At 35.2% G+C, this 13,454-nt stretch overlaps 1 protein-coding gene across 1 annotated transcript in view; it reads right to left on the bottom strand.

Annotated features, from left to right (window-relative positions):
* Window positions 1-13,454, bottom strand: part of LOC308193336 (uncharacterized protein) — a 440,865-nt gene that overhangs the window by 416,982 nt on the left and 10,429 nt on the right. Inside the window, exons 3-4 of the mRNA XM_080587926.1 lie at window positions 12,792-12,839; window positions 11,125-11,193 (exon numbers count right to left, since the gene is read on the bottom strand). The gene's annotated coding sequence lies outside the window, so the exon portion shown is untranslated. The remainder of the gene's footprint in view (window positions 1-11,124; window positions 11,194-12,791; window positions 12,840-13,454) is intronic.

The raw sequence follows: 13,454 nt of genomic DNA on the forward strand, positions 1-13,454 counted from the left end.
TACTAGTATGCTACCAAATTAACTCAAGGAGAGCTCTACGGCACTCTGTACTTCCTGTTTGTAGTCTACTAATTCAACTAAATTCAGCTGATAATTAAAGCACAGCTGACCCATACTGAAAGTATAAAAGTACATTACCTGCATTTAGGTTCTATTTACATAACATCTCTTATCCTCTTATTACTTTATCTCTCAATTTTTCTATTATTTATCTTACTACAGATTTTTTTAATGGGGGATTGTCATCCTGAAGAAATAATCTGAAGAAAATTATGACTACGCTCTCTATATAATAGATGGAAGCAATTCCTGAAGCATTATCTTTGTTACATCAAAAAAAAAAAATAAACACCCTGAAAATTTTAACTTAAGATCTCTGTGTTCATATAAAAGTCTAATACCTCTCTGACTTTTGCCAAACTAACATCCTGTAGCAACAAGCTCCACATTAAGTGAGAAGTATGTCTTCTGCTTTAACTTTCACTGAGTGTTCTTATCATACATGACAAGACCCTATCAAAACCTATCAAGACATTATTTCATAGTTTTTTATCATGTCTCTAACGAAGCCTTTCTGCAAAGCTGGTGATGCCATTTGTTTCAATATTTTCTCTTCTCTGTCATTCTTGCCAGATATAACTGAGTTGCTTCTAATTTTGCAAAACTTCTGTTTGCAGTTGGAGACCAGGACTGTACATGGTGTGTTAAATGTGGAGGACAACTGATATAACGACATTAGAGTTTTTCATATTATGGTCCCTTCCTGTACCAAAATTTTCTGCTATAGCTACATGCCAGGTGGAAGACTTCATTGCACACTTGACAATGCTATTTAGGTCCTATTCCTTTAATAAAATTAATTTAGAACTCAGTAAGGTGTAAAAATAAATTTAAAAAAACTTGCAAAGTACATTAATTTGCATATATCAACATTGAATTTAATCTGCCATCAGGTCAATCATTTACCTAACTTGTTTATTTTCTTCTGAAGCTTCTTATTACCCTATCTGGACTTGATTAACCTGAATAATTTTGAGTCACCTGCAAATTTCATCACTTCAGTGCTCATCCCTTTTTTCCAGTTCATTAATAAATATATTAAGCTATGCCACTCCTACTGCAGAATATCATGGCGCTTGGATGTTAAATTCTACCACAGTGAAAACAGAGAATTCAGTTCTTCCTCCTTTTTATGTCTCCTAGTCAGATTGATTCATGACAAGAACTAGGAAACCTTTTTTGACTGCAAGTTACAGGAACTCTGTTGAGCATGAAATTTCTAGTTGTGCCTCTGGCTTTGGGACTACTTAATTTTATTTTCTTTTTTGAGGGTTTGAAAGGTAAAATGATTAAGCGGTTTAGCTTTATCCACATTTTATTTTATTCAATGAGTTCTAGCAGATAAATTAGTTTGGGGACATCCTGTTGTAGATAAAAAAATGAGAAAAACACAATTTTTGCTTACCAGATCTGGTTCATTTAAGAGTAGTATTTATATTATACTAATTCTAGTGTCTGTTATTCTGAGAACTTTGGACGTGTCAGTGTGGGTCTTTACTTAGAAAGTTTGTCTGAAAGGGTTATTGAATTCCTTCAGTTTGACTTGCTCCCCTTATTTGTCATTTACGTTTGAGAGGACACTCAGCACACTTGGAGGATCTTTTAGCCCTGCAAGGTTTCATTTTCAGAAGCAAACAAGCAACCTGTTTCCCCACCTGACATGTAATTGCTCCCTAGGATAGTCTCGCAAGCAAAATCATTACCAGTACTGGGAGGCTAAGTTTCTTGTTCTTGTAAGGAAGGATTTGCAGTTGTTCCAACATAAAAATTCTCTGTATTTCTAACTAGCAGATTTCCTTGTTTCTCTGTCCCTTGAGAGCAAGTTATCAGTTCAATGAGGGCTATAGAGTGGGCCATAATACTACTCTGAAAGTAACCAGACTGTAGACAGGTATGTCAGGACTACCTGTCTTTCCCCTGAAAGATGAGACCCTGCTCTGCTGGTGTCCTGCTATGCCTGAAGATGAAAGTGAAATTAATAGCAACTTTGGAGCCTTCCACTATCTGAAACAAGATGAGTTTTCTGAAGCACAAAGATATTTTGAAAGGTAAAAAATTGAATGAATAACAGAGGATGGAGGGAATTACTTAATCCACTTGCTGACCTCCCTAAAATATTCTGGGAAAATTTATTGAGTTTGCTAAAGATTTAGTAGAGGGAGGTGACTGGAAGCTATGAAAGTTTCACTGATTCCTTAAAATTGGAAACTAACCCTCTAAGTTAAATTAATATTTAATTCCACATCTTGATGCTCTCCTATTCCCTTAAAAGGAATCTATTATTATTTTATCAGGAACGTGGTTTACAATGTTACACATGGGCTTAACATATCCATCTGGTAATTATGTAATCTGCAAGTAATCCAAGTTATAGAATTTTCTTCCATAAAAGTGACTTCTGGATCTTTTGGAACAACTGAAAGCTCAGTATGCAGAACAGAAATATTTTTACACAAAGGATCCTTTTAAAAGGAGTCTCTCCCTCTTTTTGGCTAATTGATTGTATACAAGATCACTGCTAGAAAAATTCTAGTGAAAAAGTCGCACATTATTTTTTTGTTGATTCTGAATTCCCTGGAAAGCAACTTGAAGATACGTAAGCTCATTTTTTTTGGCCATCTGATGATTTAGGATCATCTCTTCATATGAGGGGAAGCTGAGAAAGCTGGGACTGTTCTGCCTAGTGAAGAGAGGACCCATGAAGGATCGTATTAGTGTGCATAAATACTTGGCGGAAGCAAATGAAGAATAAGGAGCCAAACTCTTCTCAGTAGTGCCGACTAACAGGAAAAAAGGCAATGGGCACAAACTGAAAAGTTTGGAACTTCTAAACTGCTTAACTGACTGTTTTTGAAGTAAATCCTTCAAAATTTCTGAGATACTTTCATACATTTACAAAATGTATATCTAATGCCTCTTCTCTGTGCATAAAATTAGTCCAATTATACAGGTCCAGTAATAAATTTAAACTGCCAGAATCTCAAATCATCAAATCTATATACCTCTCTCTCTCTTGTGAAGAAGTGAGAAATGAAAAGTCCATCCTTTACTAATTCAGCCAGTAACAATTCAGTTACTTGTGTCAATGTAGTTAAATCCCCAAGACATGATTTTATGGGTAAGAATTTGAGAAACGCTTCAATAAAAACTAATGCTTCATTATTTTTTCCAGTAAATTCATAGAATAAATTTCTAATTAAATTATTAAGCCCTTAAGTCTTTTGTAAAGACTACCTTTTTCATAATACAAATGATGAAAATGTTTCAATAATACTATTTAAGATTATTTTTGAAAGGATCTTTATCCCATTATTGTACCAGACGTGTTTTATGATATATTAGTGTTCAGAGTATGAAGAAGAGACTTCTCACTTGATTCAAAGCAACTTAAGAGACATCTTGAAAGCAGAACGCAACAGAGACAAGGAATGTTTATGAGCTAGAGGAGCATGTGCTACCTGAGTCAACTTAAATAAAAGGTATCATCTGTTTCTGGTGATGAAAATCTTTCTGTAAGGCGAAATGGGCTACATTCTGTTTCTTTTAATCCAAAGATGAGATGGATTTGAAACCTGGCTCCTTGATGCAAGGACTCGCCACATGAGATAATCTCCAGCACATTACCATTGGCAAGCAGATCTTTCACCCTTTTTTCTCCATGCATTACAGAAAATATTAAATCAGTTTGGTGTCCATAAAAACTTTTGATCCTACAAATAGCCTAGGGTACTATCATTATCTTCAGGAGAACCATTTGTAGATCTTCAGTAGGTAGCACTAATTTAATTTCTTTGCTAGAGAAAAAGTGGCTGATTTTCTAGATCAATATTTGATTGAATATGTTTGAAATGTCAGCAGATAAAGGCCCCTTTTTCTGGCCCAAAGAGTTTTTGAACCACAGAGGTACACTGTTCTAGCTCCCCTGGGATCTGACTGCAAGGAGGTCTCAAAGATCTGTTAGAAACCTTCCTGCTGTTCCTTGTGTTCTTCCAGCAAGACTTTCTAAAGGTTGAGATGAGAAGAAAGAAGATCAAGAACCAAAATGTCTTTATATCCATTTTTTAATCTTTCCTGGTGCTTCTCTTAACTAAAAATAATCGTTTATAACACGAGTTTACAAAAAAACTCCTGTAATAGGATCATGTGAAAGTTAAAAAAAAAATTGTGAGGGCCAATCCTTCAGATTTGCTTTAAGAAGATGCTCCAACAACTTTTGCAAACCATTGACATTTGAAGGGCTTTTTTCTCTTTCATGACACTAATTAAAGCAGAATATCAATGTATCATCATCTTGAAAGTGATCTATTAAAGAGATATGCTCAAGGCTGAAAAACCAGGGCAACGGACATATGTTTTAGAACTTCAGAAGAAAAGTTGCCCGGTTATGTTAGATAACTACAGAAAAGCATGAAAGCAAAAAGATATTCTTAAACAATAGTAAGAAATTCTGTTGAAAAGATGGCATAATGTGAGACCCTGCGTCAATATATTCCATATAAATTCATGCCAAATACATGCACACACAGACATCCCCCTCCCTCAGCCCCATACAGAACAGTGCTCACGTTCATGCTGTTCAAATGAAGAGCTTTCTTTAAATCTTCAGCACCAAGAAGTACATTTTTCAGTGACACAATGAAATACTGTGGATGGAAACTCGTCGTAAAATAGAGATAAGGAAGACATCTAATGGGCAAGTCATATTGACCATTTTGACTACATATATAGTTTTATGTTACATGATTTACAGTATATGTACTTCTACATAATATGACTCATTCATGCTAACATAAAATCTAATTTAAATAAGAGAAAAATTATGGATATTTGCTTTATAAGATTGTATTTAGAGCCTTGATTTTATTTTTAAAACTAAGTACGTTTAACTTTTTAATAATATGTGTACACTTCTTCAATATAAAAATTAGAGGGAAAACTCTACCAACCAAAGATAGTGAAAGCATGTGGTGCTATATCCATTCTGATGATAGCAGTTCCCACTCATCTGTAGTAATATCTAATATCAGTTTTCTGCCATCCTTATAAATCTTACATTATTTCCAATGGTTCAAAGCACCCTGCTTTAAAAATACCTTAATTTCAATTACCCAGAATTTGAGCACCATAATATATTGCTTTAATTTATTTCACTGTGAACAAAAACATATCCCTGTAAGCCAAATATGTGTAAGATACTCTAGTAGCTGCTTTGTATATCATTTCAACAAACTTGGGAGAGACTTTAAGTAATATAGTTTCTTTTAGAAGCAGCAAAAATGCAGCAACATATCTGTTAATCTCTTGGGAAATACAAAAAAATCACTACCATTCTTGCATCTACCATGTAATTTAGAAAGATGCTCTAGCAACTCTAATGCCTCATATGTAAACAGAATGTTGGTTACTCATTACTTCCTAAGAAAAAAAAGGAGCTTTGCCACCCACTATTTCTGCATCATACCGAAATTACTAGATTATATCAAAAACACCTCATCCAGTTGCTGTACCAGGTTCTGCGAACCGAAACCATAAGCCTCCAGCAGCGAAGTCAGAAACCCAATAGTCTCTGCATGGATCAAAGTAAGCCAAACAAAATCTATGTTTTGTACCTGCTTCCAATGTGTTTGGGAAGCACTGTTAATGAAAAATGAGGTTGATGTACCTATTGCACATTTTTGGATTATTGTTCACTCCCATCAATCTGAAACCTAATGAAACAGAGACCACCTACAGTGGAGGGATATTGTGTCCATCTGACAAACTGCATCCAATTTACTAACTGATGGGATGGCATAAGCTGCCACTGGTCATATGATTTTCAGCTTCTCATTGGTCATATATTAAGCATTAGTAATGGGGCAGTGCCATTTCCACTATCATTCTCTGGCATGAATAATAGTATTACATAGTACACTGTAATTCTGTGATAATGATAGCATGCAATGTGCAGTTTTCTCCCACTGCGGACACAAAAATTGTAGGAGACTTGGCTTCTACAGACTGTCTTTATGGAATTAACAAAGAAATATGCTTGCTATGACATATATTGAATCTTTTTAGTGCATTTCTGGGTAACTTTATGGGCACATGTGTTATGTATGTCACAACCAAACTCTGCAGGAGGAGATAAAATAATGCACACATCACACAATGGTAACAACAATGGGCAACCTAGGCTCCAACCTGCACAGAACAAATAAGTTTTGTTTGGTTTTGTTTTTTTTCCAAAGAAAAATGTTGACTCTCCAAGTGGAAGATGCCTTTGTTTCTGCACCTGTTTTGCTTAGTATCTTGTTAAGCTGCTTCTGCTTCTACTATTTGTCATGCTAATAGGCAGAAGCAAAATAGGAAAAAATTATGATGGATATTAGTCGATCTTCTTGTTATTGCTAGATGTGATTATTGCTTTTTCCTGCTTGGGTTCCCTCAGTGTACTCCTAACAGAGTGCAGCTTATTAAAAAGCTCTGCTGTTTAAATTTTACTAGCATAATAACCAGTTCTCTCTTTATGGCTGTTCTGAAGTCGATTCGCTGGCCACCTGTCAGTTTGTGAAATAAATGTTAGGTTTTCCTAATGAATATTAAGGTTCTTCATGGATTTTTCTCCCATCATATCTCCCTGAACTTGTCCAGTGCTGTGTTCATGCCTGTGATTTATGCTTAGCAGGTGTTTGTTTGCTATGGGTTTCTAAATGTTGGCTTCCTACTGTAAGAAAGGAATGGGAAGGTGGGAATGGGTTTATTGTATTCTGTATATTGTTCCACAACTGTGAAATGGATTTCCAGCTGACACTCTATGTGCTGCTATGTATTAAACCACAAAGCCCCATCTATATCGGCAATATACAAACTAATGCACGGGAATTCACAGTTAAGACTGAAGCTCCATTATTAACTCACTGTGTTGTACCTAGGTATTGCTGTACATATTGTTTTGATATATACCAAAAGCACTGCAATAGGTAAACAAAAGCGGATGAGTTCACAATACAACTTCGGTCTTCGCTATGAGATTCTGTGCTCTGGCAGTTTTATTCAGACCTTTTACACTCCGTGAATTTTATATTTCAGTTTTTCAGCTTTAAAATGTTTGTTGAGGCTATGTGAACCAGTAAAACATATCCTTAGAGAACTCTTATGTAAGTAAATACATAAAATGTTTAGCTAAATTTTAAAAAAGACATTATTCACATAGTAGTTTGGATTGGTCTACCATGCTAAAAAATACTGCAATTAGCTAGATTAGAATGACCTAATTTTAAAATGCATACTAGATATCTGCTAAATTATAAAAGCCCTTGTCAGAGTCAATACAGTGTGTGTTATAAATACTTTTTCCCCTAATTCATATAGGCATTATTCACTTTGGGGAGGATAACTACTGCTGGAAAGTTGTGGATTGTTAAGCATTGCTAACAGCACTGAGATTGTTTTCAATACTGTATCTATACAAACTGTGGAATACTGCAGAAATCATATTCTTCCACAGTCTTATTTCTGAGCTTCTGAGGCTGACTGTGTCACCTCCAAGAAAATTATCCAAAGACTCACAAGTCAGCAGAAAAAAAATGATGGTCTTCAGTGGGCTTTGGACTAGGACACATTTTAATATACTTTTCAAAGATGGGTTTATACATGCACAGTTCCTCTTTTTCCCCAAAGACAGATCCTACTTAACCTCTGAGTCATAATTTACGTATGTCCTCAAGGTGCACCTCTTTTCCCCAGGCTAGGCTTTTTTTTTTCTATTGCTGCTGACTAAGCATGATCTGGGGCTTCCTTTTATTATTACATTCTTGTGTTGCCATTCACGTTCCCTGAGTAGTCACTGGCATGATCCGGTTGACTCCTATGGTTTTATAATATTCTAACTTTCTTCCTGGTGACATATAATAGCACTAGTATGCCATAAAAGGGTGAGAAGATATACCTCAGCTTTCTGCAAAATATGTCAACCAACCCACTACAAGATCCTGCAAAACCTGCAACTGGTTATCACACTTAGTACCATGGACTAGCTTTGATTCACCTTAACATCATGATTATAGAGGTTTAAAGCAGCTTTTCACCTGAAATTTGAGTGAAAACTGAAATCTTAACAACCAAAGCACTACACCTAACGGTGCTTGTAGGACTGTATTTGAAGTTTACGTTTAAAATAAAATAACCTTGTATGTATCCTTTGCAGGAATTTAGTTACTAGTCTTTATTCTTCAGCTATTCAGAGAGTGTTTGGGAAGTTGCAATGTGTATCATTTTATTTATTCTATTACTTTCCTTCATATCATTGAGATATACACTAGAGCTAAGATTGGCTGTCATTTGCCAACAAAAGGTTGTTATTTTTGTTGTTAAGTGTCTGCGTGCTGTTTTAACAATAACTCTTCTGTTTTCATGTCTTCTGTGCTTAAACTTCATAGCACATACTAGATAATTTAGTAGATATTCTGAAGACTGCTACTTATCAATATCTGTTGGCTCCATTTTGTAACTCTCATTTGAGGAAGGTGTCATTTGATTTATTTCTTTATTTGGATTTTTACTACTCTATAATAAGAGTACCCAGTCAATGCTCACAGCTCTACTGACAACCTTTTAAAAATATGCACATAAATAAATAGAATGTCCAATTGCCACAAGATCCATCAAAGAGTCCAACAACAACATAGATATAACAAAAATAATTTGTCCTTACAAAGTGACTGATAGTTGCAATGACCTCTCTGAAACAGAAGCTGTAAATCATTACCATAGCTCCATAATGATATCACCAATCCTTTCCACATGTTTTCTTAGTGGACAGAGAAAAAGAATAGGCTGGATAGATGAGAAAACGTATGATTTTATAAACTGAGGGAATGTACCTTGAAACAGTTCGAGATCACCAGGGTTTGATATGAAAGTGTATTAGAAATATCTGAGATTGAACGCTAAGGCAGCTTCTGGAAGCTGCTGCTTGTCTGGTATCTGCCTTACACTCCATTTAGCTGGAGGCCAGACAGGTATGAACATTTTCAGAGAACAGAGCTCATTCATTCAGCCTGTAAATACGGTATCGCTTGAAGCAGCACAGAGATGCCTTGCCCATTGGTCCCTCTTTCCGGATGCTGTTACTCTCTCAGGGACACAAATTCTTAACACACACCTTTCCTCTTCACCACAACATTATTTCCTCTTCTGACATAGCACAAGATGAGTTCAGGGAATGTAAATGGTCTTCTTATGGGATGATTACAACCTCATGTTTTCTACGTTATTTCTTTGCAATAGTTTCAAAACACAGCTCAGAAGGACTCCTTAGCAGCTTGTACTCACAAGAGGCACAGATTTCTCAGCAATTTGCAATTATCCTAAAACTAAAGCTATATAGTAATATTTTACACAAGTTTACAATTTGCAGTCTATTACATTTAAACAGTCTTTTATTAGATGTTGCTAATACTAGTCAATATCCTACACACACATCATATACCTGCATATGGGAAAACCCAAGGATGGCATTTGCCCTTGTGATTGTACATTTTTTTCATTACTGTTCACACTACCAATCGCATTAAAGCATAAAGAAGCACAGCCAAACTATGTCCTGTGTTCTAGAGCCAACCCGTTACGGCTTTTCACTGGGGAAAAAAGAGTTCATGGGGTACAACAAATGGCTAAGCATCACATAGCACAGTGCATTACATGCATGGTGTCAATGTGAAATTAAATGCTATTGTACTTCATATTCTACTTTACTTCCCACTGTTGGATAGAGCAACTACAGGTGTGGAATTTTTTTTGCAAAAATACATCATTTTTTTTCACCCATAATTTCAGCTGAAGGCAGGTCACCTCTGTGCTGGGCACTTCAGTGGAGAGTTGAGCCCCATCTAAAAAGCAAGCTATGAAATTGGGTCTATTAGCACAAGCTCTGCAACACATTAAGATTAGTATATGGACGCAGGCTTGGAACTAGCTTGCAGATACAAACTGATTTAGAATGCAGATAAGGCTGTAAAATACCATGTAGGTATATTGGTTTAACCTTCCTAAATACCAAAATGGATGCTTCTAATACCTGTCAGGCAATTTAAAAGAAAGGAATCTGTAAGTAAGAGATTCTGATTACATCCCTCTAATCATTAGTCTTAATCTGGCCTATCAATTTCTGTGTATTTTCCCATAATTTTACTGGTGTAAAAAGTACACAACCATGCTTATAATAGACCTAGTTAGCATTGTAAGAGTATTAACATGAATCACCTGACAAACGTAATCGGCATATACTTGCGTGTTTTTGTAAAATCTGAATTCTGGTATTGTACTACAGTGGAATCATATTTTTCTCATAAAGACTGCAATAATGCTATGCAGCTCTTGAGAGAGGAACTTTTTTCTATAGTGTTTGAATCACCTTCCTTTTAAAATGCTGCTAAGTGTGAAATTAGTGTTGTCCCTCAAAGTGCATAAGAATAATTGTCAGTAATTGAACACATTTTGGGGGCTAATTATATAAAAATTGATATTAAAAGAATACTACAGAATTGATTGAGTTTTGCAGTTCATATTTAGTTTTCAAATTACTAGAGTTGAAAGGCTGTGGTAAGAAACAATAAAAATCCATTCAAAGCTGCTAAAGAAAATTAAGGTTTACTAGTCCTTTGAAAGGCAAATGGTCCAAAGGAGGTAATGTACAGAGGACAGTAAAAATGCTCTTGGCATTTACCATAGATTTAAAATATCAAATGTTTTAGGATGCCTATCTTGAACATAGCTAATTTTTGCAATGAATTTCTGTTTAAATGATTGGAATTTCTGTTTTGTTTTGTCTTTTAAAAGGGGAAAACTTACACTGTCCTGGAAGACAGGCCTTTTTAAGGTTTATCAACTCTAGAATTTTGTCCAGGATCCATTAGAGTCAGTATGAGATGTGAGAGGAGTATAGCTTGTCATGACCTTGATCCAAGTTTCTGAATCAAAGCAGGAGATTAGTTTTGGGGAGAGTTTTTAATCACCACTTGTTCTAATTATGTAGTGTCAGAAATAAATGGAATCTTGGAAAAGTAGACCAAATGAACTTACTACTGTTCTTCATCCTGGAAGGAACTCTGCAACCCCAGAAGCAGTTGAAGCATTCTCCTGGAAGAAGTACTGTAGAAAAACATCAGAAGGGAGAAAAATCACCTACACTGTTGCAAGTCATAGGGCCAGAATGTTCCAAAACCTGTTGTATATTTCCATGCAACCAGAAATAGCTGGAAAATGCTGAATAATTAAAAAAAAAAATCAAAGAAATATTGATCTACCCTAGAAAGATCTTGGTACAGAAGTATTTCTTTTTAAAATCAGCATCATGAAAAGATCACTAAACAGTGTTTTGCATATGAACATGAAAATGCAGAATATTCTAGATGACAGCCCACACACGGAACTTTCAGAAGAGTGGACCAAAACAATTTTATTCATTTTTGCTTTTTAATTGCAGCTAAAATATATTGTGAGGAAGATTCTATCTTTTTCAGGTCTTTTATTTCCCTATAAAATTATTTGCTCTTTATAAAAAATCTAGAGGCACCGGAGAATGGTCGTGGATATTTTTCATTTAATGAAAAATGGCAACTCTAGAAGAAACATAACAACATTTTAAATAAATATAGACTATCTAAATATTAAAAAATCTTGTGAAAATAAAAAAGATCTGATTAATTTCGGTTTCCATGTACTTGTTTGGAGAATGAACATCTTACTGTATATCGTTATGATTTTACAAATTGTTCTTTGTCCAGCAAAAAAATTTGAAGTTTACAAAAGCAAATGACATGCCTGGGGATACACTCAGAGAGCCAAGTTTAGATGGCTATGAAGAAACAGAGTTAATTATTCTGTTTCTATATAAATATTCAAACCAGACCCTTGAAATACTAGTTTGCAATGCTAGAAATAAAGGCTACATGTTTGGAGAGGTATGTGAAATGTAATAATGGTAAAAATATGAAGAAAAACCAACAGCCACACAATGCTCAAATAAAGTGAGAAAATAAAATGTTCAGGAGATGAAGCCAAACTGTTCTCTCTACAGAGGGGATGCCACTGGCTAGAGTTAAAAAGAGTGGAAGGGGAAACATTCTTAGATATAACAGCTAACTACAAATGCATATGATCAAACAAATTTGTCTTCCGCAATGGATGTACAAACTACAGTTAATGAAACTGATGAAGCTTTTAATGGATTGGGCTGCATGAAATCTATAATGTATCACACCGCTATAGGAGCCAATGTGCTTTCTGGAGTAGATGTTCCACATAAAACCCATGTAACGTTCAGAGATAGAATATAAGTTGAACTCCACCAGAAGGCTGGATCATTTTGTGTCAATTCACACACTGCTAACTGGGTTAATATTACAGTCATTGTACTAAAACAAACAAACAAACAAACAAAAAATACAAAAACTTCAGAGATAAGAAAGACATGAATAATGCAATCTACCTAAAATAGCTCCCTAGAAGATGAGGTGAAGAGATCGCATCTAGAACTCAAAAATGCAAGAGAGCATTTAGTTTGGGATATCAGCTAAGGAGCCTGCAAGACCAACACTATAAAGAATTTGTTCCTTCAACTCTTTTTTCAGAAGAGGTGCGCAAGAATGCGTATGTTTCACAATTCCACCAGCGCCTGATTTTTATGAATGTCTTGACTCATATATTGGAGGATGTGGACAGAGTGGAATCAGGTAATAACTACTGACCTGCTGAGAAGTGAAGATGATCAACTCCCAAATCAGGATGTTTGATTTCTGTAAGGGACACAGAACATTAGACTGAACAGAAACACACTTCTTGGTCAGCCTAGAAGAATTTAGTAATGTAGAAGAAAATAGTGAAAAAGACCCAGACCTGACCCTCTAAAAATGGATTTACATGTATGGATGGAATACCCCAGAAAAAAGGAGACCTGATAAAGACTGATGGGCTTGTTCCCATACCTGAAGATATTCATCCATAATTTGCTATGGTTAAGAGCTTTCTTCAGACAAAAAATCATGACAGTGAGTTGAATGGCAGAAGAAAAGCCTTTGGAATACAGAAGACACTATTACAGAGGTATCCTTACTGATTTTTTTTGGTATTAAGCAAGATGTGCAATCTCAAATGTGTTATGGAGTATTTTAATACTTATTGACATGAGCTTCTAACGCATATAAAACATAAACAGAAAGCTCACACTTTTCTTTAGTTCAGAGTTTCTTGCCTAATGCCTAAGAAGTCAGGATTATTAAAAAAAAAATCCCATATACAAATGATTGCTTTCATAAACCCTGCTGTCCTTCCTCATGCTTTATTTTATATTAAAGGCTCTGTTTTGAAAAGTAGGTGGAATATTTGACTTTTTCTATCAATCACCATCACTA

This window comes from Anser brachyrhynchus (assembly GCF_964034855.1).
Source record: "Anser brachyrhynchus genome assembly, chromosome: 3".
Classification (NCBI taxonomy): Eukaryota; Metazoa; Chordata; class Aves; order Anseriformes; family Anatidae; genus Anser; species Anser brachyrhynchus.